This window comes from Gopherus evgoodei, chromosome 2 (genome assembly GCF_007399415.2).
Source record: "Gopherus evgoodei ecotype Sinaloan lineage chromosome 2, rGopEvg1_v1.p, whole genome shotgun sequence".
Classification (NCBI taxonomy): Eukaryota; Metazoa; Chordata; order Testudines; family Testudinidae; genus Gopherus; species Gopherus evgoodei.
The window spans coordinates 90077066-90102858 of record NC_044323.1 but is presented as its reverse complement, the minus strand read 5'-3'; the positions used below and the strand labels follow the sequence as shown (position 1 = coordinate 90102858).

The window sequence follows — 25793 nt, the reverse complement described above, 5'->3', positions numbered from 1 at the left end:
TGCAAAACACAGCCAGCGCTGCAACTCCCTGGCTGCAGCGCTGGCTGTATACCTGGTCTGCTTGGGGTTTAGCGATTCCAGCGCTGGTGATGCAGGGCTGGTCATCAAGTGTGGCCACCAAAAGTGCTTTTATTGGCCTCCAAGGTATTAGGAGGTATCCCAGCATACCTTAGAAGCCTCTCTGGTAATCATGCACACTCCACTGCCCTGGGCTCAGCTGACCCCACCTTTAAATGCCCCGGGAATTTTAAAAATCCCCTTCCTGTTTGCTCAGCCAAGTGTGGAGTGCAATCAATCAATCAATCACTGACCATGCCTCCACGCCCCAAACAAGCCCCAGCATGGAACACTTGCGAGCTGCAGGACCTCGTCAGTGTTTGGGGTGAGGAAGCTGTGCAGTCACAGCTGCGCTCCAGCTGTAGAAATTATGATACCTATGGGCAGATATCACAGTCCATGCTGCAAAGGGGCCATGAATGGGACGCGTTGCAGTGCAGGGTTAAAGTAAAGGAGCTGCGGAGTGCATATTGCAAAGCCCGTGAGGGAAACCGCCGCTCAGGAGCTGCCCCCATGACCTGCCGTTTTTACAAGGAGCTGGATGCCATACTTGGGTGTGACCCCACTGCCAATCCTAGGAGCACGATGGAGAGTTCAGAGCAGGGAGAAGAGGGGGAGGGTGTAGAGGAAATCGAGAATGAGGTTACTGGGGTGGAGGGAGACACCCCGGAGTCCCAGGAAGCATGCAGCCAGGAGCTCTTCTCAAGCCAGGAGGAAGCTAGCCAGTCGCAGCAGCTGGAACTTGTTGGTGAAGAAGAAGCAGAGGAGCGGGTTCCTGGTAAGCAGCTTTTATTTTAAGGATGGCAATGTTTTGGGAGAGGAGGAGAGCGGGGGTTATGGCTGCCAGCATGCATGCCTAGATGTGGAATAGCCCATTGATTTGGTTTATCACGTCTCGGTAATCGGCCTCAGTAATCTCTTCAAAAGTTTCAGCCAGAGCGTGGGCAATGCGCTTGCGCAAGTTTATAGGGAGAGCCACCGTGGTCCTTGTCCCAGTCAGGCTAACGCGTCCGATCTACTGTGCCACTAGGGGTGGGGGGATCATTGCTGCACACAGGCAAGCTGCATAGGGACCAGGGAGGAATCCACATTGCTGTAGAAGACCCACCCGCTCTTCCCAGGTAACACGCAGCAGTGATATATCTGGCAGTAGAAAATCCTGTTGAAAATGTAGGGATACTGTTCAGTGCAGGCCCCCCCAAGCTGCTCTCTGCTTTCCCCAATGCACAGAAATCGCAGTGAGCCATGACTCAAGCAGCTCCCCTTTCCAGGTGAATTGTGGCAAACACACTCACCCCATTACTCACCATGTCTTCGCTGCTGTGGCCTCTCTGTGCTATGTTTGCTATGTGTAAATGATGCTGCAAATAGTCTACAAACTCCTTCACTATGATTATAAACAATGCAGCCTATGTATTAAAAGTTTCTATTTCTGTTTTTTTTAAGTGTCCTTGAATCCTCCGGTCCTATCACAGCCTGCTGAAAGACTGCAGAACTTGAAGCATAAACCAAGGAAAAGCAAAGAAGATTTGGTGAAAGCAGTTATGAATCAGTATGCCAGAGAGAGTAAGAGGCTGCAGGACTGGAGAGAGAAAATGCATGAGTGGAAGGAAACACAAAGCAGGAGAAAGGAATTGGCTACCAAGAAAAGCACAAAGCAGCTGATACGCCTCCTGGCGCACCAAACGGACTGTATGCAGTCTCTTGTAGCCATGCAGGCAGATCAGTACCGTGCTAACCCCCGCCCCCCAAAGCTCTCTCCCTTGTGCCCCAGTGTTTGCTCAAAACCCCTTTCTCCAGCAGCCTGGTTCTTACCACCACCAGCTGCTCCCAACACCTGTACGTTCACCTACCAACCCTGAGAACTACGACCCTTACCCTATGCACTCAACCCCCATCACCATGTAGCACATTAATCCTGAAGTGCAGCAGGCACTGCACAGCAATCCAGGCAGGACATATGTCTGAATGTACAGTCCACCACCCTACCCCTCTGCCCTTTTATGTACTGTATTTTGAATACATGATTTCCTGGCTTTTAAAACATTTTTTATTATTGTAGAAAGTGAAAAATACTGTACCCCAAGGGAAAAACAGGCACTGCAAATCATTGTAACCACTGCACTTCACACCCGTGCAAGGCACCAAACATTACTGTTGGCTTTCAGCCTCAAATTGCTCCCTTAAGGCATCCCTAATCCTTGAAGCCCTGTGCTGGGCCTCTCTAGTAGCCCTGCTCTCTGGCTGTGCAAATTCAGCCTCTAGGCGTTGAACCTCGGAGGTCCATTCCTCACTAAATGTTTCACCCTTCCCTTCACAAATATTATGGAGGGTACAGCACGCGGATATAACAGCGGGGATGCTGCTTTCCCCCAAGTCTAGCTTCCCATAAAGACACCTCCAGCATCCCTTTAAAAGGCCAAAAGCACACTCCACAGTCATTCTTCACCGGCTCAGCCTGTAGTTGAACCGGTCCTTGCTCCTGTCAAGCTTCCCTGTATACGGTTTCATGAGCTATGGCATTAAGGGGTAAGCGGGGTCTCCAAGGATCACAATGGCCATTTCGACGTCCCCTACTGTGATCTTGCGGTCTGGGAAAAAAGTCCCAGCCTGCAGCTTCCTGAACAGGGCACTGTTCCGAAAGATGTGTGCATCATGCACCTGTCCAGGCCATCCTGAGTAAATGTCAGTGAAACGCCCACGGTGATCCACAAGTGCTTGGAGAACCACAGAGAAATACCCCTTGCGATTAATGTACTCAGATGCCAGGTGGGGTGGTGACAGAATAGGAATATGCATCCTATCTATTGCCCCTCCACAGTTAGGGAAACCCATTTGTGCAAAGCCATCCACAATGTCCTGTACATTCCCCAGAGTCACAGTTCTTCTTAGCAGGATGCGATTAATGGCCCTGCAAACTTGCATCAACACTATTCCAACGGTCGACTTTCCCACTCCAAACTGGTTCGCAACCGATCGGTAGCTATCTGGAGTTGCCAGCTTCCAGATTGCAATAGCCACCCGCTTCTCCACTGGCAGGGCAGCTCTCAATCTTGTGTCCTTGCACCGCAGGATGGGGGCGAGCTCGTCACACAGTCCCATGAAAGTGGCTTTTCTCATCCGAAAGTTCTGCAGCCATTGCTCTTCATCCCAGGCTTGCAGGACGATGTGATCCCACCACTCAGTGCTTGTTTCCCGAGCCCAAAGGCGCCGTTCCACGGTGCTGAGCACGTCCGTTACTGCCACAAGCAATTTAGTGTCGTGCGTGTCAGGCGAATCAATATCATCGTCTGACTCCTCACTGTCACTTTGCAGCTGAAGGAATAGCTCAAGTGCCAAACATGATGTGCTGGCAACATTCATCAGCAAAGTCCTCAGCAGTTCAGGCTCCATTTCTAACAGAAATCGCGCTGCAGACTCACAATGGCGCCAAACTACTGGGATGTGTAGCGATGCACCACGGGGCGTTGGGACAGGAAGCGGAATGACCTACACCTTTCCGTCCCCTTCCCACAACCCACGGCGCCAAAATGGGATGAGGTGCTCTGTGGGATAGCTGCCCACAATGCACCACTCCCAACAGCGCTGCAAATGCGGCCACACTGCAGCGCTGGTCGCTGTCAGTGTGGCCACACTGCAGCGCTGGCCCTACACAGCTGTACGGACACAGCTGTAACTCCCAGCGCTGCACAAATGTAAGTGTAGCCATACCCTCAGGTACTGGAGGCTCTTATGTGTCAGATCAATGCATCAAAAGGGAGATTATTCCTGAATGCTAAAACCACAGTGGAAATTTGCATGGCATTCCCAAGACAGTCTCACCCCAGGACCAGTGGACCAGCATCTCTCAGCTGGGGCTCTTAGGCAAACACTTCATATTTTACACAGAGTGAACAAATCAGACACACTACGGTACTCTAACACTCTTTAATCTTAACACAGTTACAAGCATCTTTCAGCAGAGAAGCCTTCTGGGTGAGTCTGACCTTTGGATAGAGCTTTGCATGTTCTCTGTGATAGTATTTATTGTTACCGTCAGGCAAATGATTCACTTTGTGAATAACCCTGGGAGGGATCTCTCTTTCCAGCAGCCCCACAGACTCGTAAATGTGTTCCACCACCACTATCACATCCATATGGAAATAGGGCAAAACAAGGCAGTAAAAGAAAAATGTTGTGAGACTGATACTTGCAGGCCGATTTCTGTACAGTCTGCATCCTTTGGAGCAGAAAGTCCAGCATTAAAGTTTACAAGATATCAAGGGGTTAAGTTTTAAAGTTGAGGCAACTGATCTCATGTTAGACTTATCAGGAAGAATAGTTACCATGGCTTTTTGGAGGTACCATCTGAAGGAAAGGGGTAAATCCATATTCCTGTGACAAAGAGGCACTCTGAAGCACTCCTAACCCTACAGGACATTCCACTTCAAAATGAACACTGGGAATTAAAAAAAAAAATCAGCTTGTGAAAAACCACACATCCCTTTGCCAATTTCATTATGCCACTAGAAAAGGGTCTAAATATGTTTGTGTTACAGAACTCACACCAATATTATCATGTTGGTTTCAGCTTATTACTGCACATATATGCAATAAACATCCCCTGGATCATTCCACACCCAAACAACAACTTGGTTGCTGCATTCAATCATCAAGGAGCCTAAATTCTTTCTAACACAGGGCTGACTTCATAATTTGGCAGGCCCCAGGCTGCCTAGGAAAGCAGGTGTCATGGAACTACTGAATGAATTGCCTCCCCCGTCCAGCTACTGAATGGGAGGTTGGGTTAGCCCACAAAATACAATACAAAATACAAAGCACCCAAACAATCCACTTGCTTAGGGTTAGCCCGACTCTTAGCACCCAACAAAGGATGAATCAAAGAGTTGGTTCGCATCAGACTGGAGAGTTGGTTCACATCTGAATGTATAGCAGGCTCAAGAATTTCATTAGCAGCTAAGCCTGAAAATGGAGATTGCTGCCAGCATCAAGCCAACATCTGTAAGCAATTATGTTAATAGAGAATGCGAGAAACAGTTGTGCTCAGATCTTTAGCAATGTACATAATTCAGGCAGCAGTCAGAAATAGATAAAAATACATGTGCCACATATGTAGGAGTGACAGTTATGTAATACACTGGTTTCATAAGATCAGGATCTGAATTCCTAGCACAAGCTCATCTTGCATTCAGGTTTTCAAAAAATAAAACTTCCAACACAGAAGCAAGATCAATGGTTATCTGGTATTGGCTGTGCATTGTTCTGTGGGAAGTGAGTTCAAATGTTTCTTCTTGCTTCCTATAAAACATGTATTGCCATCACCATAATTGATGTTAATCAGCCCATTTGCTGGACCTCTCAGAAGAGGTCAAATACTGACTGGGTATGAGGAGTGAACTACCATCTGACCTTGAGAGGCATTAGCTAGGTCGACAGAAGAATTCTTCCATCGACCTAGCAGCATCTGCAAGTGGGCGATAGGTCTACCTAACTACACTGCATATGGTGTGACATTTTTCACAGCTCTGAGCAACATAGTTAGGTCAACCTAAGTTTTAGGTGTCGACCAGCCTGAATTTTCCTCTCTCAGAGTAAGGATGAAACATAATGACAGGTCGGAATAGCGAAGCTTACATTACTGTTACTTATATTGTACCTGTTCTGAGGATAAATAGATGCTTTTACTCCAGAGTTGCCAATACGGCACCTTCCATGAGCTCTAAAATTAACGTATTAACAATACATCTTAAAGCAGTATATCCCAGTTTGAAAGGCTCCTTAAAGTAGATCTATAACAGTAACATACATAAAGTGTGTTAAAACAATTGTTTTCCTAATTAAGAAATGTGAAAATATTATCCTCAGCAAAGATTGTTTTGTTCTTTTAAATGAGGAAATTTGCATACCCAGAGCAAAAATTCACCATTCACTATTGTTCTCAACACCAGTAAATGGACAGGACTTTTGCTCTTAAACCAGCGTCTTTCAGTGTAAAAATAAATATTGTAGGCCCTGCAGTAGTTGCTGTCATTTCAAAGACTCCCCATTGCAATGCCATGGTTTTTATGTTATATATGTTGTACAGATGAACACAGTAAACTTCAGAGTAGTTTTGAAAATTGAAGGAACTATTAATTATACTGTAAACAGATTGCAATAGCATGCAAACTTCTGTTTTCAGTCAGGATCCATACTTCTTGCGCCTTACGGTAAATAATGAACTAGGTTCCCCCCACAGTCAATGTTGGTTCTCAAGTCAATAAATCTTGACCACAGAATAGAAACCAGTAACTGCTTAATAACTTCTTCTTGGCTTTGATTATAAAGGCTAAAGGAAGATTTCAATCTCCTAGTATCCTTTTCATATGGAAAAGCTTTTAACCATTTTGAATAGTCTGCTTGCCTTTGGGCCCATCCTGGTTGTAGAACATAGGTATATTCCAGTTACAATTATTTAGTACATACACAGGTTCTTTACCTTGGGATAAGACTTTGAAACCAGTGACTGTATGTACTCTAAGGACAGCGAAGACAATACAGATAATAAATAGCCTCTCTTATATGCTAAAACAATTAACTCGTTTCTTATCCAAATTCCCGCTTCCCATATAAAACTTACTCCGATACATGGAAAATGTTGACAAGAATTCCTGTGATATTTGGTAACCAAAAAAAGGTTAGTAACTCACATAGTAACTTGCTATCCTGGCCAAGACACCCTTTAACAAAGATTATGATTATGGATCTCTCTTATTGGCCAAGATTGCAGTCTGGACATCAGTGTAGACAAGTAAGAGAAGAATCAGAAGACAAAGTAAATATGAAGTACTGTGGGCTTGATTTGCCGCTGAATCACTCCAAGTTTACAATAGTGAGCTGATGTATTTTTAATAATTTTCTGTTCATGGGATTTAAAAAGTAGCTTTTGAAGCAGCTTGGCTTTGAGCTTTGCTAAAGCAAAATAACCTTTCACGTAGTTTCCCAGGCAGGGTGATAGTTCTGTAATTTCTTACTGTGATCACGAGGTCTCTCAGGCCTTAAGAAAGTGTAAGCCTTGCAATACCAGTGGACATCAGTAAACCTAGGTTCAAAGCAAATCTTACCACAGCTCACTAGAGGTCACCCTAGGTATGTAAAGAGTCTAACCTTAACCCATTCTTTCCACCAGGAAAGCTGCTAAGCAAACTGCATAGAGATAAGCAACAAAGGCCATGGCTACACTTACAGTTTTGCAGCGCTGGTAGTTACAGCTGTGTTCGTACAGCTGTGTAGGGCCAGCGCTGCAGTGTGGCCACACTGAGAGCTACCAGCGCTGCAGTGTGGCCACATTTGCAGCACTTGCAGCGCTGTTGGGAGTGGTGCATTGTGGGCAGCTATCCCACAGAGCACCTCGTCCCATTTTGGCGCTGTGGCTTGTGGGAAGGGGAAGGAAGTGTGTGGGTCTTTCCGCTTCCTGTTCCAACGCCCCGTGGTGCTTTGCTACACATTCCGAGCAGTTTGGCGGCATTGTGAATCTGCAGCGCGATTTCTGAGATTTCTGTTACAAATGGAGCCTGAGCTGCTGAGGACCTTGCTGATGAATGTTGCCAGCACATCACGCATGGCAGTGGAGCTATTCCTTCAGCTGCAAAGTGACAGTGAGGAGTCAGACGATGATATTGAAACGCCTGACGCTCAAGGCACTCAATTGCTTGTGGCAGTAACAGATGTGCTCAGCACCGTGGAACGGCGCCTTTGGGCTCGGGAAACAAGCACTGAGTGGTGGGATCACATCGTCCTGCAAGCCTGGGATGACGAGCAGTGGCTGCAGAACTTTCGGATGAGAAAAGCCACTTTCATGGGACTGTGTGACGAGCTCGCCCCCATCCTGCGGTGCAAGGACACGAGATTGAGAGCTGCCCTGCCAGTGGAGAAGCGGGTGGCTATTGCAATCTGGAAGCTGGCAACTCCAGATAGCTACCGATCGGTTGCGAACCAGTTTGGAGTGGGAAAGTCGACCGTTGGAATAGTGTTGATGCAAGTTTGCAGGACCATTAATCGCATCCTGCTAAGAAGAACTGTGACTCTGGGGAACGTACAGGACATTGTGGATGGCTTTGCACAAATGGGTTTCCCTAACTGTGGAGGGGCAATAGATGGGATGCATATTCCTATTCTGTCACCACCCCACCTAGCATCAGAGTACGTTAATCGCAAGGGGTATTTCTCCGTGGTTCTGCAAGCGCTTGTGGATCACCGTGGACGTTTCATTGACATTTACTCAGGATGGCCTGGAAAGGTGCATGATGCACGCATCTTTCAGAACAGTGCCCTGTTCAGGAGGCTGAGGGCTGGGACTTTTTTCCCAGACCGCAAGATCACAGTAGGGGACGTCGAAATGCCCACTGTGATCCTTGGAGACCCCGCTTACCCCTTAATGCCATGGCTCATGAAACCGTATACAGGGAAGCTTGACAGGAGCAAGGACCAGTTCAACTACAGGCTGAGCCAGTGCAGAATGACTGTGGAGTGTGCTTTTGGCCGTTTGAAAGTCCGCTGGAGGTGTCTTTATGGGAAGCTAGATTTGGGGGAAAGCAGCATCTCTGCTATTATATCCGCATGCTGTACCCTCCATAATATTTGTGAAGGGAAGGGTGAAAGATTCAGTGAGGAATGGACCTCCGAGGTTCGACGCCTAGAGGATGAATTTGCACAGCCAGAGAGCAGGGCTACTAGAGAGGCCCAGAAAAGGGCTTCAAGGATTAGGGATGCCTTAAGGGAGCAATTTGAGGCTGAGAGCCAACAGTAATGATTGGTGCCTTTGCTGTGCTCCTTTCTACCTTGGGGTACAATATTTACCACTTCCTGCAATAATAAAACGTATTGTAAAAGCCATAAAATCCTTTATTCAAAGTACAGTACATAAAAGGCCAGGGGGGTTAGGGTGGTGGACTGTACATTCAGAGGTTTGAATATGTCCTGTTTGGATTACTGTTCAATGTCTGCTGCACTTCAGGATTACTATGCTGCAGGGTAATGGGGGTGGAGTGCACAGGGTAAGAATTGTAGTTATCAGGGCTGGTAGGTGATCGTACAGGTGTTGGGGGCAGCTGGGGGTAATAAGAAACTGGCTGCTGGAGAAAGGTGTTTTGTGCAAATACTGGGGAACAAGAAAGAGAGCTTTGGGAGGGGTGTGGGTTACCACGGTACAGATCTGCCTGCATGGCTACGAGAGACTCGAAAGACTCAGTTTGGCGAGCCGGGAGGCTTATCATCTGCTTTGATGTTTTTTTGGTAGCCAATTCCTTTCTCCTGCTTTCTGTTTGCCTCCACTCATACATTTTCTCTCTCCATTCCTGCGTCTTCCTACTTTCTCTGTTGTAGTGAATCATAACTGCTTTGATCAATTCTTCTTTTGATTTTCGCGGATTTTTTCTCAAGTTCTGCAAGCGACGCGAGGCCGGTGATCCGGCTGCATTAGTCAAGGTCACTAAAAAAAACATAGATAGAAACATGTAATACACAGAGGCTACATTGTTTATTATCACACAGTGAAGGAGTTTTTAGACTTTTTGTAGCATCCTTCCCACATACCTAACATAACACAGAGAGGCCAGGAAAGCGAAGGCATGGCGAGCAATGGGGTGAGTGTTTCTGCCCCGACTTCACCTGGGAGGGGAAACTGACCGATGGGTCACTGGGGTTTATCTGCACTGGGTACAGGAGGTAGCTGGTGGCTTACACAGGGGACAGTAGGGAACATGAAGGTGGCGAGCTGCTGGTGGGGGGGCGGTCCGCGTAACTGCCAGCCTGCTGGTGAGGGTGGGGGGGGGGGAACGCACAGCTGTGCTGGCTGCCTGCTAGGAAGGAGGGGGAGAGACCGGAGCGCACCGTGGGGCTGGCTGCCTGCTGGGAAGGGGGGGGGGAGAGACCGGAGGGCACCGCGGGGCTGGCTGCCTGCTGGGAAGGGGGGGGGGGAGAGACCAGAGTGCACCGTGGGGCTGGCTGCCTGCTGGAAAGGGGGGGGAGAGACCGGAGTGCACCGTGGGGCTGGCTGCCTGCTGGGAAGTGGGGGGAGAGACCGGAGCACACCGCGGGGCTGGCTACGTGCTGGGAAGGGGGGGGGAAGACCGGAACGCACCACGGGGCTGACTGCCTGCTGGGAAGGGGGGGGAGAGACCGGAGCGCACCGCGGGGCTGGCTACGTGCTGGAAGGGGGTGGGGAGACCGGAACGCACCGCGGGGCTGGCGGGGGGGACCGCGAACCTGGCGCCCTGCACTCATGTATCCCTAAATTCTCAACAGGGTTTCCTACTGCCAGATATATCACTGCTGCGTGTTACCTGGGAAGAGAGGGAGGGTCTTCTACAGCAATGTGGATTCCGCCCTGGCCCCTATGCAGCTTGCCTGTGTGCAGCCATGGTCCCCCCACCCCTCACTGCACAGTGGATCGGACGAGTTAGCCTGACCGGGACAAGGACCACGGTGGCTCTCCCTATAAACTTGCGAAAGCACATTGCCCACGCTCTGGCTGCAACTTTTCAAGAGATTACCGAGGCAGATTACAGAGACGTGATAGAGCAAATCAATGGGCTATTCCACGTTTAGGCATGCATGCAGGCAGCCATAACCCAAACCCTCCTCTCCTAAAACATAAAAATCTGCTTACCCCGAGCACACTCCTCAGCTTCTTCCTCACCAGCAACTTCCAGCTGCTGCAACTGGCTAGCCTCCTCCTAGCTTGAGAAGAGCTCCTGGCTGCATGCCTCCTGGGACTCCGGGGTGTCTCCCTCCACGCCAGTAGCCTCACTGTCGGTTTCCTCTACACCCTCCCCCACTTCTCCCTGCTCTGAACTCTCCATCGTGCTCCTAGGATTGGCAGTGGGGTCACACCCAAGTATGGCATCCAGCTCCTTGTAAAAACGGCAGGTTGTGGGGGCAGCTCCTGAGCGGCGATTTCCCTCACGGGCTTTGCAGTAAGCACTCCTCAGCTCTTTTATTTTGATCCTGCACTGCAACGTGTCCTGTTCATGGCCCCTTCTCAGCAAGGACTGTGATATCTGCCCATAGGTATCATAATTTCTCCTTCTGGAGCGCAGCTGTGCTTGCACAGCTTCCTCACCCCAAACACTGATGAGGTCCTGCAGCTCAGAATTGTTCCATGCTGGGGCTCATTTGGGGCATGGAGGCATGGTCGCTGATTGATTGAATGATTGATTGCACTCCACACCTGGCTGAGCAAACAGGAAGGGGATTTTTAAAATTCCCGGGGCATTTAAAGATGGGGTCAGCTGAGCCCAGGGCAGTGGAGTGTGCATGATTACCAGAGAGGCTTCTAAGGTATGCTGGGATACCTCCTTATACCCCGGAGGTCAATAAAAGCGCTGGTGGGCATCCACACTTGCTGACCAGCGCTGGATCACCAGCGCTGGAATCCCTACACCCGAGGCTCGACCGGGTGTACAGCCAGCGCTGCAACCAGGGAGTTGCAGCGCTGGCCGTGCTTTGCAAGTGTGGCCACATCCTAAGTTGCAGCACTGTAACCCCCTCACCAGCGCTGCAACTCTTTAGCGTAGCCATGGCCAAAGACTCCTGTGGCATAGAGATAGAAAGACTAAGTAAGCCATTTAATCATTAGTATTATATTGGTTTTGATTAAATGATTACATTGCTCTACAGCCAAAATGCTTCTGAAATAAATGTATTCCAACTTTACTAATTCTGGGTCACTGAGAACGAAAATGATGCTTAAAATTGTTGATTGGCTCTAGTTTTCAGGATATGCTATTGGGTCAGTATATACGACCCTTGACTTGGGAATGGCGGAAGATAAGTGAGTTATAAAGGGAAGGGATCTCAATTTAAACCAGAAATGACTAAAATACATCTTTGACTGGATCTATGAATAAATCTATGACTGGGTTTGGACAGTACTTCCATTTTAGGCAAAACAATGAATGATGCAATCTAAAGCTGGTATTGCGTCATACATTATATGAATTGCATCATGTTATTCCTAGAAGTCATGGATGATGCAATCATAACAAAGCTTACATCACTCTGCTGAACAAATTACCCTATATCAGCTCTAGAAATCATACAGTGTCGTGCTCTCTTATTTGTCAGTGTTTGATTTTGCAAAGGGACACATTTCTGTTTAGCCAAAGTGAGCACAGATGCCTCGTACTTGTGTGAACAGTGCAGATAACTTCTGCTATGTTTGTGGTGAAGTGACTTTTGCATCACAAAAGTGCAGTATAACCACTATGGTTAAGAAAACCTATCACCTTTATTTTGGCTGCAAAATTGGAGATCAGGACAAGAGGTGGGCCCCACACATATGCTGCAACACTTGTGCAACAAACTTTCGCCAGTGGTTGAGCAGGAAAAGGAAATCTATGCCTTTTGCAGTGCCAATGATTTGGAGAGAGCCAACAGATCAAACCAGCAATTGTTACTTCTGCATGGTGCCTCCAGTTGGGAAAGGTGTGTCAAAGAAGAAAAAGCAGACTGTGCATTATCCAAACATTCCATCGGCTATACGCCCAGTACCCCACAGAGAAGGACTGCTGGTTTCTGATGCACCAGAATCATTCTCACTTGAGTCAGACGAGGAAGAGGAAGAGGATGAAACTTCTGGTCCTGAACCATCAATGTCACAGGACCCACATTTTCTCCCATCCTCCTCCTCTGAACCACACCACATAACACAAGGTGAACTGAATGACCTTGTCAGGGATTTGGAACTACCCAAGAGTAAGGCAGAGCTGTTGGGCTCCAGACTACAGCAGTGGAATCTCCTGGCAGGTGATGTTAGGGTTTCCATGTTCCATGACCGTCAAAAGGATCTTGTCCCATTCTTATTCATGGAAGGTGATCTTGTAGCTTGCAACAACATCGATGGTGTGATGGCAGCCCTCAACATCGTTCACAATCCAGATGAGTGGAGACTGTTCATTGATTCATTGAAGACGAGTCTTAAAGCTGTTTTACTGCATAATGGCAGTGTTTTGCCATCAATTCCAGTTGGTCATGCAGTCCATATGAAGGAAACCTATGACAACATGAAACAACTTTTGAGGTGCATAAACTATGACCAACATCAATGGCAGCTTTGTGGTGATTTGAAGGTTGTTGCTCTCTTGCTTGGTCTGCAGACTGGATACACAAAGTACTGATGTTTTGTCTGTGAATGGGATAGTCGTGCAAGAGATTCCCACTACATCAAGAAAGATTGGCCACTCCGATAGTCATTAGAGCCTGGGAGGAAAAGTGTTCAGCATCCACCACTTGTTGAATCAAGGAAGATTTTGTTACCACCCTTACACATCAAGCTGGGTCTGATGAAGAACTTTGTCAAGGCCATTGACAAAACACAAGCAGCTTTCAAGTACCTCCATGGAAAATTTCCAAGATTAAGTGAAGCTAAGATAAAGGAAGGTGTCTTTGTTGGTCCTCAGATTCGTGAACTTCTTCGAGATGATGCATTTGACCATGCACTGCGTGGCAAGGAAAAGACAGCATGAAAAGCCTTCCAGTTAGTGGCAATAAATTTTCTCAGAAACAACAAGGCAGACACCTACAGGTTGTTGGTGAAAAACCTCCTCAAGGCATACAAAAGCCTTGGTTGCAACATGTCACTAAATATACATTTTTTGCACTCTCATCTAGATTTTTTTCCACCGAACTGCAGAGCAGTGAGCGATGAGCATGGCGAGCGATTTCACCAGGACATTGCAACAATGGAGAAACGCTATCAGAGCAAATGGAGCCCATCAATGCTTGCAGACTATTGCTGGACAGTGACAAGAGATGCTCCATTTAATGAATACAAGAGAGAAGCCAAGAAGCGCCGAGTAGACACTGAATAGGACTAAACTATGTACAGAATAGTTTTTTGCCTTTTGTTTCCTAATAAATTTTATTTATAGAACCTTTTTGCTGATTTTTAAAGTGTTACATAAACAGGACAGGTGAAATATTATCATGTAAAGCAACCATAAACACATGAAAATACCTAGTTTACAATTTATGATTAAAACTCTACTATCTACACAATATACATAGACATAAAATGTAAAAACTTAAATATCTTAGAAACAGTAGCCAATCAGTTGTTTTAATTGTCATATTTGAATTCAGCACATCAAAATACATAATAAATAGCACATTTTATCTCTGAAGCAGACGACTTCTCAAAAATTGTAGACAAGTGTTATTGACTGGGCTCATGCAATGATATTATCCTTTATTGGTTTCGAATTGCTTTCATACTAGTTAAGCAATTTTAAAATGTACTATTGCTAATTTTTGTATTTGATTAATTCCATTTACTTTATAATCTCAATCTGATTTTCATATTCCTTTAGTGTTTTAGGGAAGTGTAATAAATTATTTAGCCTTATCATTGTTTATGCTCTTAAATAAAAGCCATAAAACACAGGAAATTGGTTTTCTCTGTTCAGACGACAATGAAGTAAAAACAACTTTAATTAAAGGGATTTTAATTAAACATTAATAGAGCCTTTTTAATAGAGGGATAGCTCAGTGGTTTGAGCATTGGCCTGCTAAACCCAAGGCTGTGAATTCAATCCTTGAGGGGGCCATTTGGGGATTGGTCCTGCTTTGAGCAGGGAGTTGGACTAGATGAACCTTTGAGGTCCCTTCCAACTCTAATAATCTATGATTCTGTGATGACTCAGGTCCTGAGAATCCTATTACTACTACATCAGTCAAACCAATGTTCTGTGCCAAAGGATTTAGAAACAATTTAGGTTCCTCCAGACAGAAGAGAATCCATCTTGCTGTGGGTGTGATAAACACTTGCCTACTCCTTAAAGGGCATGTGTGTGGGTGGAAGTGGTTAGGAGTGTGGCTGTTTGGGACTGATTTTCTCAGCGGAAATAGCACTACCCTGTGCTGTGCAATGACAGGTGTGACCATCTTATGGACTGAAGCCTTGGGCTGGGAGCTAGGAACACATATGTTCTAATCTCAGCTCTGCTCTTGACTTCCGAGGGGGGGAAGGGAGGCAGTATTAGGCTCTCATTTTCAATTTCCTCAACTTTAAAATGGGTGTATGCCGAGACTTGATAAATTAATATTTACACAAGTCTAAAAATCTAAGGTGTTAAGTATGATCACTTAGGAAATGAACTTTGTAAACTTTTTCTTCACTGCCATAGTACCCACTCTGTGCCACAGTCTTTTACTCTTGATATACACATACAGCACCTAATCTAAACACTCACTATCTCTGTAAACTGCATACCTCACTTGAGAGATGATGTACAAATATCAGCTGTCTGAATACCTTACCACTTACAACAGCTTTCTCTGGGCTGGCCATATGAGAAATGACTTGATATTAATTTTCACATGCTGGATTTGTTTTAGCTTTTATGCTTCAGAAATATTATATAAACAGAACATTAGTTGTAGGAGTACACAGGAATGCAAGACATGTGCAGCTTCAACTCCCTTCTCAACATTTTCACATTCCCCAACATATTTAATTTCAACTGAGCTAAATGGGAGGCAGGAGGATGCTTAAATAGTCTCAATTGCTCCATATCAAGACCTCAAGTATCAGCCCTGTTCTCAGATATGCACAGGCACCATGCTAGAATATTGTTAAATTAACTAGCGGCAAGTGCAGTAGGTGATGTATCCTTCCTCACTGCAAAACCCTCCCATTCCATTCGGGTGAGAGCAGGACTCAGCCTTTAATGTATGAGTATGCTACACATTATATTATCAAGGATTAGAGATCACAGTGATAAGTACTTTAGATAGACAAGCATAAGAACCTTACCTCTATATATCCTTATTTCCTATATGCCTTTCCCCTACTCCTTTTGGGAGTTTATTTTGTAGCTGCTCAATGCATTGGTTTTAAATAGTGGCTGAAATATAGTGGTTTTGCAGTTATGCATGTTAATGGAAAGGTAATAACATTTCATGCTTTGAGATGTAAACTGATTCAGAGGCATGAAATGGATTTTCTCTCCAATGTATGCCACCACATAGTTGGTCAGCTACATTTTGGATGGGCTTCACCTTTCTAGCACCAGATACTGGCCTCTGCCAGAGAAAGGATAGTGGACTTGATGTGCTCACATTTGGTATGGTGAACCCTATGGTTTTTTTATTTACCATCACCTCAGCATCCCTAGATTCATAATCAAAGGGGTTTTCAACTTAAAATATAGTGTGACAAACAGGGTACAGGCACCTCATGGAAGAACAGCGGGTCTGAACCTCAGAGAATAATTGAATCAACTGATTGATTGTATACAATATTATTGTACTATACAAGTGTATTGAGTAAGGCAGTGGTTTTCAACCTTTTTTCATTTTCATACCCCTAAAAAATTTTGAATGAAGGTGTGAACCCCTTTTGAAAACTTAAGACAAAGACTGTGGACCCACAGTGGACTGCGGACCACAGGCTGAAAACCACTGGAGTAAGGTCTTATGAAAGGGGATGACACACGGGTGATTAATATCATTGTTAAATGTATTTATAAGCACTATATGTGAAATTATGGATACCTAGTGAAATTATGCTTTAAAGCCTGTGACCAAACAAAGGCAGAAACAGGTTTTCTCCCAGGCAGAAGGGAAGGCCTCTCCCAGTGTCTAATGTAAATTAAGCACTATAGAAGCCCCATTTACATGTATGTCAACAGGACCAGATGAACAGCCAGGGGTCATCCTGACTCTGGGAACAAAACAATGAGTTTTGAGAAATTTAAAGAGAATCAAAAAGCCATTTTGGCATCCACCACTTAAGGGACAAAGCACTATTGGAATGTGTGAAAGGTGGATCCCCCCAGCTATGTGGACTGAAGATGCCGAAAACTGACTAAATGAGAAATTGCCTGAGACCAGGGTTGTAATCTGTTAAATTTTAGACACTAGAAAGCATGTATTATTTTTGGTTTATTTGTAACCATTTTCTTTTTCTATTCTCCTCACTTACATCTCTGTTCTTTAATAAACTTTATTTTTGGTTTGATCCTAAATCATCTCAGTATTAAAGTGGGTCCTCAGTGTATGCACTCTCTCTTCGGAGGCAGTGGACTTGGTAATTTCTATGAGTGCCCAGTGATAGGGGGTGGATACTGCAGAGAAATGCTCTTCCAGGGGTTCGGGAACTGGGGTTCACTGAATGTTACCCAAAAAGCAAGGTTATGACTGGCAAAGTCTTGAGGAGTTTGCCTGTGAGGCAGACAGAATGGTGTGGCAGGGAGCCAGGGCCGGCTCTAGGCACCAGCCCTCCAAGCATGTGCTTGCGGCGGCACTTTCTAAGGGGCAGCACTCCACCCCCCCCTTTTTTTTAATTTTTATTTTTTATTTTTTTGCTTGGGGCCTCATTGCCGGGAGCCGGCCCTGGTGCAGCCACTCGCCCGAGCCAGGATCCGCGCCCATTGCCCAGCCCGGTGGCACCATGCACAGCCCACTCAGAAACGCGGCACTGCCGGGAGCGACAGCAGCAACAAGACCCCTCCTCCCTCTGTCCCCGGCTCCTCACACATTCTGGGAGCCACTCTCACCGCCGCCGCAGCCCGGGCTTGGCTCCCCCTCCGTCCCCAGCTCCTCACAAGCTCTGGGAGCTCCTCACACATCCGAGCCCGGGCTGCGGTGGCAGTGAGAGGGGCTCCCAGAGTGTGTGAGGAGCTGGGGAGAGAGGCAGGGTCCCCTGGAGCCAGGCCCGGGCTGCGGCGGTGGCGAGAAGGGCTCCCAGAGTCCAGGCTGCCATGGGGGGGACAAGTGGGGCAATTTTCCCCAGGCTCCAGGCCCCACAGGGTATGTCGGAGGCTCCCCCCGCCTCCATCATCCCCCATCCCCCTGAGTCTCAGCTGGTAAGGGGGCGGGGCTGCGAGCTGCAGCAGAGCGGCGGGAACTCAGGCCCCGCTGGAGACACCACGCTGCTGCAGCACTGTCGGGGAGAGCAGGTAAGCAGCATGGTAAGGGGCTGGGCTGGAGCCGGACACCCACCGACCCCATCCCCCGTAGCCCTGACCCCCAGCTCCGAGCCCAGCCCTTCCGAGTCGGACACCCCCCGACCTCATCTCCCCACAGTCCTGAGCCCAGCCCCTGTGAGCCGGGCATCCCCCAACCCAGAGCCCAGCTCCCCGCCCAGCACTGGGCAACAGCAGCACCACCCCCAGGCAGTGACAGCCCATTGGCACCAACCATCACCATCACCCAGTAAGAGCCCATTATGTAACTGCAAATGTATACAGACCAGTAAAGCATTTAATATTTTTAAATAATGTATTTGGTGTATTTTCAAATTATTACAAATTAATTTTTGAATGTATTTCACTAGTTATTTTTTACATTTTCAAATACATGTTACTATAGTATTGCAACTTTTTTTATGGAAGGGGTCCCTGAAATTGCTTTGCCTCAGGCCCCCTGCATCCTCTGGGCAGCCCTGCCCAGAATGTGTGAGGAGCCGGGGAGGGAGGGAAACAGGGTCCCCTGGAGCCGAGTCCCGGCTGCGGTGGTGGGGAGAGGGGCTCCCGGAGTGTGTGAGGAGGTGAGCAGCTGGCTGGGCTCATCGGTGCTGAGCAGGTAGCCCCATAGCCGGAGATCCTTGCCTTTCCTCCCACCGGGGCTGGGTTAGGGCACCGTGAGGCTGAAGAGCAGCAGGTCCAGGGGGCTCTGCCCCGCCCCGCAGCCATGCCACCACCTGGAAGTACTCCCACTCTGTGCCACCCAGCAGCTCCACCCGCATGGGGACAGAGTCACAGCTGGGCCAGGGCTCGGCTGCAGTGTGCTGGTAGCAGATCCCATGTTTTGGGGGAAGCCCAGTGCTGGGGCAGCAGGGGGTGTGAGTGGGGGGGCACTGGTGGGCAGGAGGGGGAGCTTATGTCTTGGGGGGGAGGGCAGCCAAAAATTTTTTTGCTTGGGGCAGCAAAAAACTTAGAGCCAGCCCTGCAGGGAGCTGACACACAGTTTAGATTCCAGCATAGGTCTCTCTTGCTGAGGTAGAAGGGTAAAACACCGTGGCTTGCCTGTTCCAGATGCCCCAAGAAAGCACCACAGAAGGTCTAAAATTGAATTTTAAATACATAAAAATAAAATTTTAAAAAATTCCCTGCTGCAGAAGTGTCACAGAGGCTAATTAAAAGTGAACCCAAGACCTGGGGTTTCTAGCAGCTGTAGCTAAAAGACTGCTAAAACATTTAAGGGAGACTTGGGGTGATTTTCACTGCCTCTGATGATGCTCACCCCCTTTCCAGATAGTGCTAAATCAGGGGTCAGCAACCTTTCAGAAGTGGTGTGCTGAGTCTTCATTTATTCACTCTGATTTAAGGTTTCACGTGCCAGTCATACATTTTAACGTTTTTAGAAGGCCTCGTTCTGTAAGTCTATAATACATAACTAAACTACTGTTGTATGTAAAGTAAATAAGGTTTTTAAAATGTTTAAGAATCTTCAGTTAAAATTAAATTCAAATGCAGAGCCCCCCGGACCGGTGGCCAGGACCTGGGCAGTGTGAGTGCCACTTAAAATCAGCTCACGTGCCACCTTCGGCACCCATGCCATAAGTTGCCTACCCCTGTGATAATTCATCTCAATCAGCCATGATATTTATCCCTGCAGCTAGAAACAATACTTCTGAACAGCAAATACTTTTGCCTTGGGTATGGATCAAATTGAACTAAATGGCAGGGGGTTATTTAAAAAAAAAATTCAGAGGAGAAGATTATCCCAAAGACCTCCTACAAGGTTCTCCCCACACCTGCATGCTGTCTAGTTATACAAGTTGGATATTGTGCTATTCTACCAGGACAAGGAAATTTATCAGAAATAAATATTTCTAGTAAATGTACTTTACGTAAAGTTTGTATGCCAAATGGTGTTTCATCCATTCTTGGGATCACTCACCACTTGAAGCGACATAGGGGTTTTGCTGGATCAGAGCCTTAGTGAGAAAAATCAAGGGGGGGAGCTCCCTGTTAATGTATTGGTAGCAGTAATGCTTCTAGGGCATTTAAAAGCCCATCAATTGGGCTTTGGAAGACCACCTTAGGAAGCAAGATACAGAAGTGCAAATTTTCCACTGTGAGCATCTTGCTCTCAGGAACCAGATGTTCAGATTGAAGAACCAAGTTGGATACACAATAGTTGAAGAGGTAATTGCTCAGATAACTGGGTACCATGTGACGTAAGGGTTACAACGTACAAAGCCACACCTCAAACTGCACCCAGAAAGAAAGAAGTAGCTGGGCGCAGCACTGGGCCCTAGAGATATGTTCACAGAGGCTCACTCCACTCAAGAGATAATAAATAAATACATAAATCAAATAAATAAATAATACTCAGCTCTTATATAGCCCCTTTCATCAGTAGATCGCAAAGCACTTTACAAAAAATGGCCAGTGTCATCCCCATTTTACTGATGGAGAAGACTGAGGCCCAGCGCAAGGAAGTGAATTCCCCAAGTCACCCAGCAGGCCAGTTTTAAAGCCAGAAATTGAACCAAGGTCTCTTGAGTCCCAGTGCAGCATTCTATCCACTTCTGTACCACCTGGATCTTTTTAAAGATTGCCCACATACAGGAAATTGTAGAAAGCTAGACTTGGTGCTAATACGTCATGGATGAGCGTAACAAAGTCTGCATAGGAGAGGAACAGACACAAGGTGAAGTCTTGGCCTCACTAAAATCAATAGCAAAATTCCCATTGACTAAAATGTGCCAGCTTTTTCCTGCAGGTTCCAAGCCAAGCGTAGAAGAAAAAAAAAATCACTGTTTTCGACTACTGTCACCAGGCCATCCAAAAACAGCAGTACTACCAGCATAACTCCAAGACTACAAATCATAGTGGGAAACACTCTGGCAACAGAAAGTGCAGTCATGGCCCCAGGTTATTCCTGTAGGTGTTGTCTCTCACCCACCATCAGGATCAATTTTATCTTATTCAAATTGACCTTACACATCCACATATACATCCTCACATCTGTCAGACACTGGGAGACCAGTGAGACATCACTTTATAACGAAACACCCAACTTGAATTTCATTGAATCAGGTAACAAACCAAAAGCCAGTGAAGTTTTACTGGAAGTGGTCTTTTGCAATAATCACATACAATCTGCGCACATAATTATTGGAAATAACCAGTGGAAAGAGAACACCTCAGATTACACTCACAACGTATTAGAAAAAAATCTCATTTAATGTATGAGCATTGTATCAGGTATGATCCCCATTATGTAATTAGAGTAAGCAAAGCAAAAACATTCCTGACATGCAAGGGAAGAGTCTCTGGATTTTAATCACAGAATAGTATGTGGTTTCATCTGGTTTTCCTATAAGATCTTTTACTTAAAAAAAAAATCTTTCCAAATAGGGAAGCTCAGAGTGGGTCATCAGAGAAGCATGCATTTGTCAGACTGGAAGAGAGCCATGGACAGTCCCAGGTGAATGATGTTTGTCCAACACCACAGTCTGTCAGATTCCGAAGTTCTCACCCCCTTACCTCCAGCCCCCTGCCTCTAACCACCCCACTCCCAATACCTCAGCAGGAAGGGAGACATCTGTGAATCCTCTGGCACTGCTTCAATGTTTTACAGCTGTAATAACTAAAGAGAAGAGTGTTTTCTAGCCCAAGATTATTGAGGTATTTTTCTAAACAGATACAAGTGTGTGGGACTCAGTACAAGGAATAATACCCCACCAGGGGAGGAGTATTGGGAAAAGATGAAGGGGAGTCATAATCTGTGGATAATTGATCTCAATTCAGGTTGATTTATCTTCCCTGTCCACTCAGCCTATTTGTCCAGCTCCAAACTTCTAATCCTTAAATCTAAACAGTATTGCTGGCACGTTGTACTCATTCTTGGCTATGTCAAATTAAATGAAAAATGCTGCAAGGAGGATGCTTACAACAGTGGTGATTTCTGGGTTTGATATACATGTAATAAAGTATATCTGTAGTACGCTTCTTTAGCAGCATCTCGGTGTGTGAATGTGATGCTTGCTTTTAGAATTTATTAAATGCATCTGATCCCACAAAGTTTGTGTTTCTCCCCTCCCCATGCATTATTAGCCCACTGCAAGCACTGTATGCCATGGTACCTCAGGCCTATATACTGTATAAATAAGACAGTATGATATTTGCCAATTTGCAGCCAGACCATAACAGCTGGCATTTGAGTGGTTTTGAGAGCGATCTGAATCATATTCAATCACAAATTAGAGAAGATTGTCAAGCTGAATAGCCACAAGAAAAAAATTATTCTGAAGCACAGAATTCCCAGAAGGGTTGTGCACACCAGCTCTTCAAATGCCTACACGGTCAGATTTATTCCTTTGCACATTTCACCAAAATCAGTCTGCAAAGAATCATTGCAAATCAGTAGAATGATTTAAAACAGTCTATATTTCTGTAAAGAAAACTTGAACTATCAAGCACTTAATAAGCTACATAGGGAAGGCTCCAAGGTTATGTCTACACTCCAAATAATTAAAAAAATACATTTTAAAAAATCTCCATACTAATGACTCTCATAGCCCAGATCAACTGACTTCAGCTCTTGTGACTTATGCTATAGAGCTCAAAATAGCAGTGTAGGCTCAGGCTGGAGCCCAGGCTCTGAGACCCTCAAGACCAGATTTCAAAGCCCAGGCTCCAGCCTGAACCCAAATGTCTACACTGCTATTTTTAGATCCATAGCAAGAGCCCCCTTTGAGACTCACGGCTGCAGTGCAGCTGTAATACAGTGGCTAGCTTCAAGTGTATGGGAGATCAAAGAACCTGAGACAACTCTGAGCATTTGCTTTGATAAACAGTGTAGACTCCATGATCTTGGAAACACTCTCCTCCTAGGAACCGCAGCATCAGAATTTCCTAGATGCCAAACTTTGCAACATCCATTTTAGATGTACCACTTTTCAGAGGCAGTACTTTGGGTATTATGTAAAATTGTGGTCGGACTTACCAAGTACCAGTAGTACTCACAGAGCTATCAGGACATCAATTCTTCCCAATCGTTTAATTCCTGATACTGCCTCGTTCATACTCACTCTTCCAACAAGATTTTCCTCTGCACAGTCCTACTGTATGAGCATAGAGCATCGATTCCTTGGCCTTACAGATTTCAGTCGACAGATATAGAACTTCATAGTCAACTGAGAGTCTAGAATTTAGGACCTTTTGCTCCGAAACCACAATCCGCTATCACTTAATGTCAAGAAAACTCATCATTAGTTGTAGTAATGCAAGGGCTTATGCACTCTTCGTAAGCTAATCACTGGAGTGCCCATATAACATAAGAAGATGAAAATTATGCCTATAATTTATGTTCTAATTCTGAACAATCTTCTCTCTTGTTACATGGGAATTCTTAGAGTAACAGCAAAGTCTGCAAAATTAACTGCATTGAAGGAAATCATTTAATTAGAGTTAAGACCAAGTAATATCAGCATAGTCAGTTTGAATGTTTATGAGAAGGGTTATAATTAAATAAATTGGCAGTTACTGAATGTATTTGATTAACTGATTGAATCAAATGAGGCCAATTACCATGTTATTAATCAACTACTGCTTTTCTAGACCAGACTGGATATGATTAAAAATAGAGATTGAAGGTAAAAAAAAATATTAAGGTTTTAGTCTTATGGCAATTTCTTTTACACAAGAGACAATAATAGGTACTATAGGCAGTTTGTGTGCTCTAGCCTATGATTAAATTACAATATTAAGTCTTTTTTAAAAAAAAAAAACCTGAAAAGCTTGTTAGTACAATTTGTATAACCTGAACTAAAAGGTTTGATTGCACATGAAGACCCAGATACTTAGAAATGCACACTTTCATAGTTCTTTCATGCTACCATAGCCTCTAACTCAGAGGTGGGAAAACTATGGCTCGCGGGCCACATCTAGACCGCAGGACCCTGCTGCCCAGCCCCTGAGCTCCTGCCCTGGGAGGCTACCCACAAACCCTCACCTGCTGTTTCCCCTGCCCCGCAGCTTCAGCTTGTTCCGCCACCAGCACAATGCTCTGGGCGGCAGGGCTGCGAGTTCCTGGGGTGCTCTGTGCTGAGCGGTGGCATGGCTGGCTCCAGCCTGGTTGCATGGCTGCCTATCCTGGTGCTCTGGGTGGCGCAGCTGTAGGAACAGGGGAGTTCGAGGTGGTGGTCAGGGGGCCGGGTTGTGGACAGGGTTGGGGCAGTCAGAGGGTGGGGAATAGGGGGGTTGAATGGGGACAGGGGTCCCAGGGGGGCAGTCAGGAAGGAGGGGGGTTGGATAGGGAGGCAGGGTGCAGTCAGGGGCAGGGGGTTTGGGGCGGTCAGGGAGAAGGGGTTGTTGGATGGGGCAGAGGTTCCCAGGGGGCAGTCAGGAATAAGAGGAGGGATTAGATGGGGCAGCGGGGGGCAGTCGGGTGGAGGTTCCGAGGGCTGTCAGGGGATAGGCAATGGGGGAGGAGGGTTGGATGGAGCAGGAGTCCCAGGGGAGCTGTCAGGGGGTGAGAAGCAGGAAGAGTTGGATAGGGGGCAGGGGAGGGCCACGCCTGGCTGTTTGGGGAGGCACAGCCTCAGCTAACCAGCCCTCCATACAATTTTGGAAACCCGATGTGGCCCTCAGGCCAAAAAGTTTGCCCTCTCTGCCCTAACTGTTACATACTATCTAATGGGTCACTTGAGTACACAATCATAGAATCGCAGGACTGGTAGGGACCTTGAGAGTCATCTAGTCCAGTTCCCTGCACTCATGGCATGAGCGCATGCTTACAATGACAGTAGTTGTAGATGCAACCAGTGTACATTGCTTGTCTGCATGCACAGATTGTATACATATCTAAAAATCTGCACCTAAGTTAGTGTAGTTCCATTTTGACTTTGCATGTAAAGAGTTAACCCAGTACCCTTACAGATATCCAGTTAAATAGATTAGAATGACAAAGATGTTTTCTATCATTTAAAAATTCTTTTCTCCACTCAATCTTTACCATAATCTCTTCGAAATTTGAAATTGTTTCCCTACTTAAATGAATTTTCCTCTGTGGTCGCTCAAACCCTGACAAATAGCCCTGATATTTACAGTGTTGCTCATGAGCAGTGAACTGCTAGCACTGCTTCAAAACCACCACAACAAAGAGCCCATAAAACATTTTTGTTTCAAAACAAAGAATTACAGGATTATTGCAAATCAACATATCAAAGGAAAAGTTAAGATTACATTTTGGACCTTTCCAAAATTCTAATACTTTATGCTTATATTGATCTTTTAACCTTCAGCATACTTTACAAATAAACCTAAATCCCCACAATACCCTAATAAAGTGGGAATGAGGCAGAAGTGCTCAGTGACTTCCCAAGGGACACCAAGGGTGTGTAAAGATCAGGATCAGAACTCAGGAGTTGGTGGTTCCTCATCCCATATTCAAACAAATGGATTGAGTATGTTTTTGGGATGGCTAACAATAGCATAAGCTACAGCTATAAAAAAAAAGGAATCTTAAATTGAACTTGACATGTCATCAGAGAAATCTTTTCAGTAACACAGTTGTCAGATAAACATTTGCAACACGCTTTTCAGTGCCTTTTTTGGTATTTGAAGAAATCACACCCTAATTTGAAATGTTCCTGCTGAGTTTATTTCTGAGAATTCTTATTAACCGCGGGTCAACTAAAGAGCAACTTACTGAAAATGAGGCAATGTTAATAATGTAGATGAGAATGACCAAGAAAGGTTAACATTTGTGACCATGATATTACAACCAGAGAAGTTATG

The 25793-nt window shown here is 45.8% G+C and overlaps 1 protein-coding gene and 1 long non-coding RNA gene across 2 annotated transcripts in view; one reads left to right on the top strand and one right to left on the bottom strand.

Moving 5' to 3' along the window:
- The window catches only part of BMPER (BMP binding endothelial regulator), a 243562-nt gene that overhangs the window by 45565 nt on the left and 172204 nt on the right, over nt 1-25793 (bottom strand). The gene's annotated exons all lie outside the window — the stretch shown is intronic.
- Nucleotides 1614-24779, top strand: LOC115645972. Its single transcript, XR_003998884.1, has 3 exons — nt 1614-1623; nt 13467-13478; nt 24704-24779. It is a non-coding gene; the product is annotated as an uncharacterized LOC115645972 (long non-coding RNA).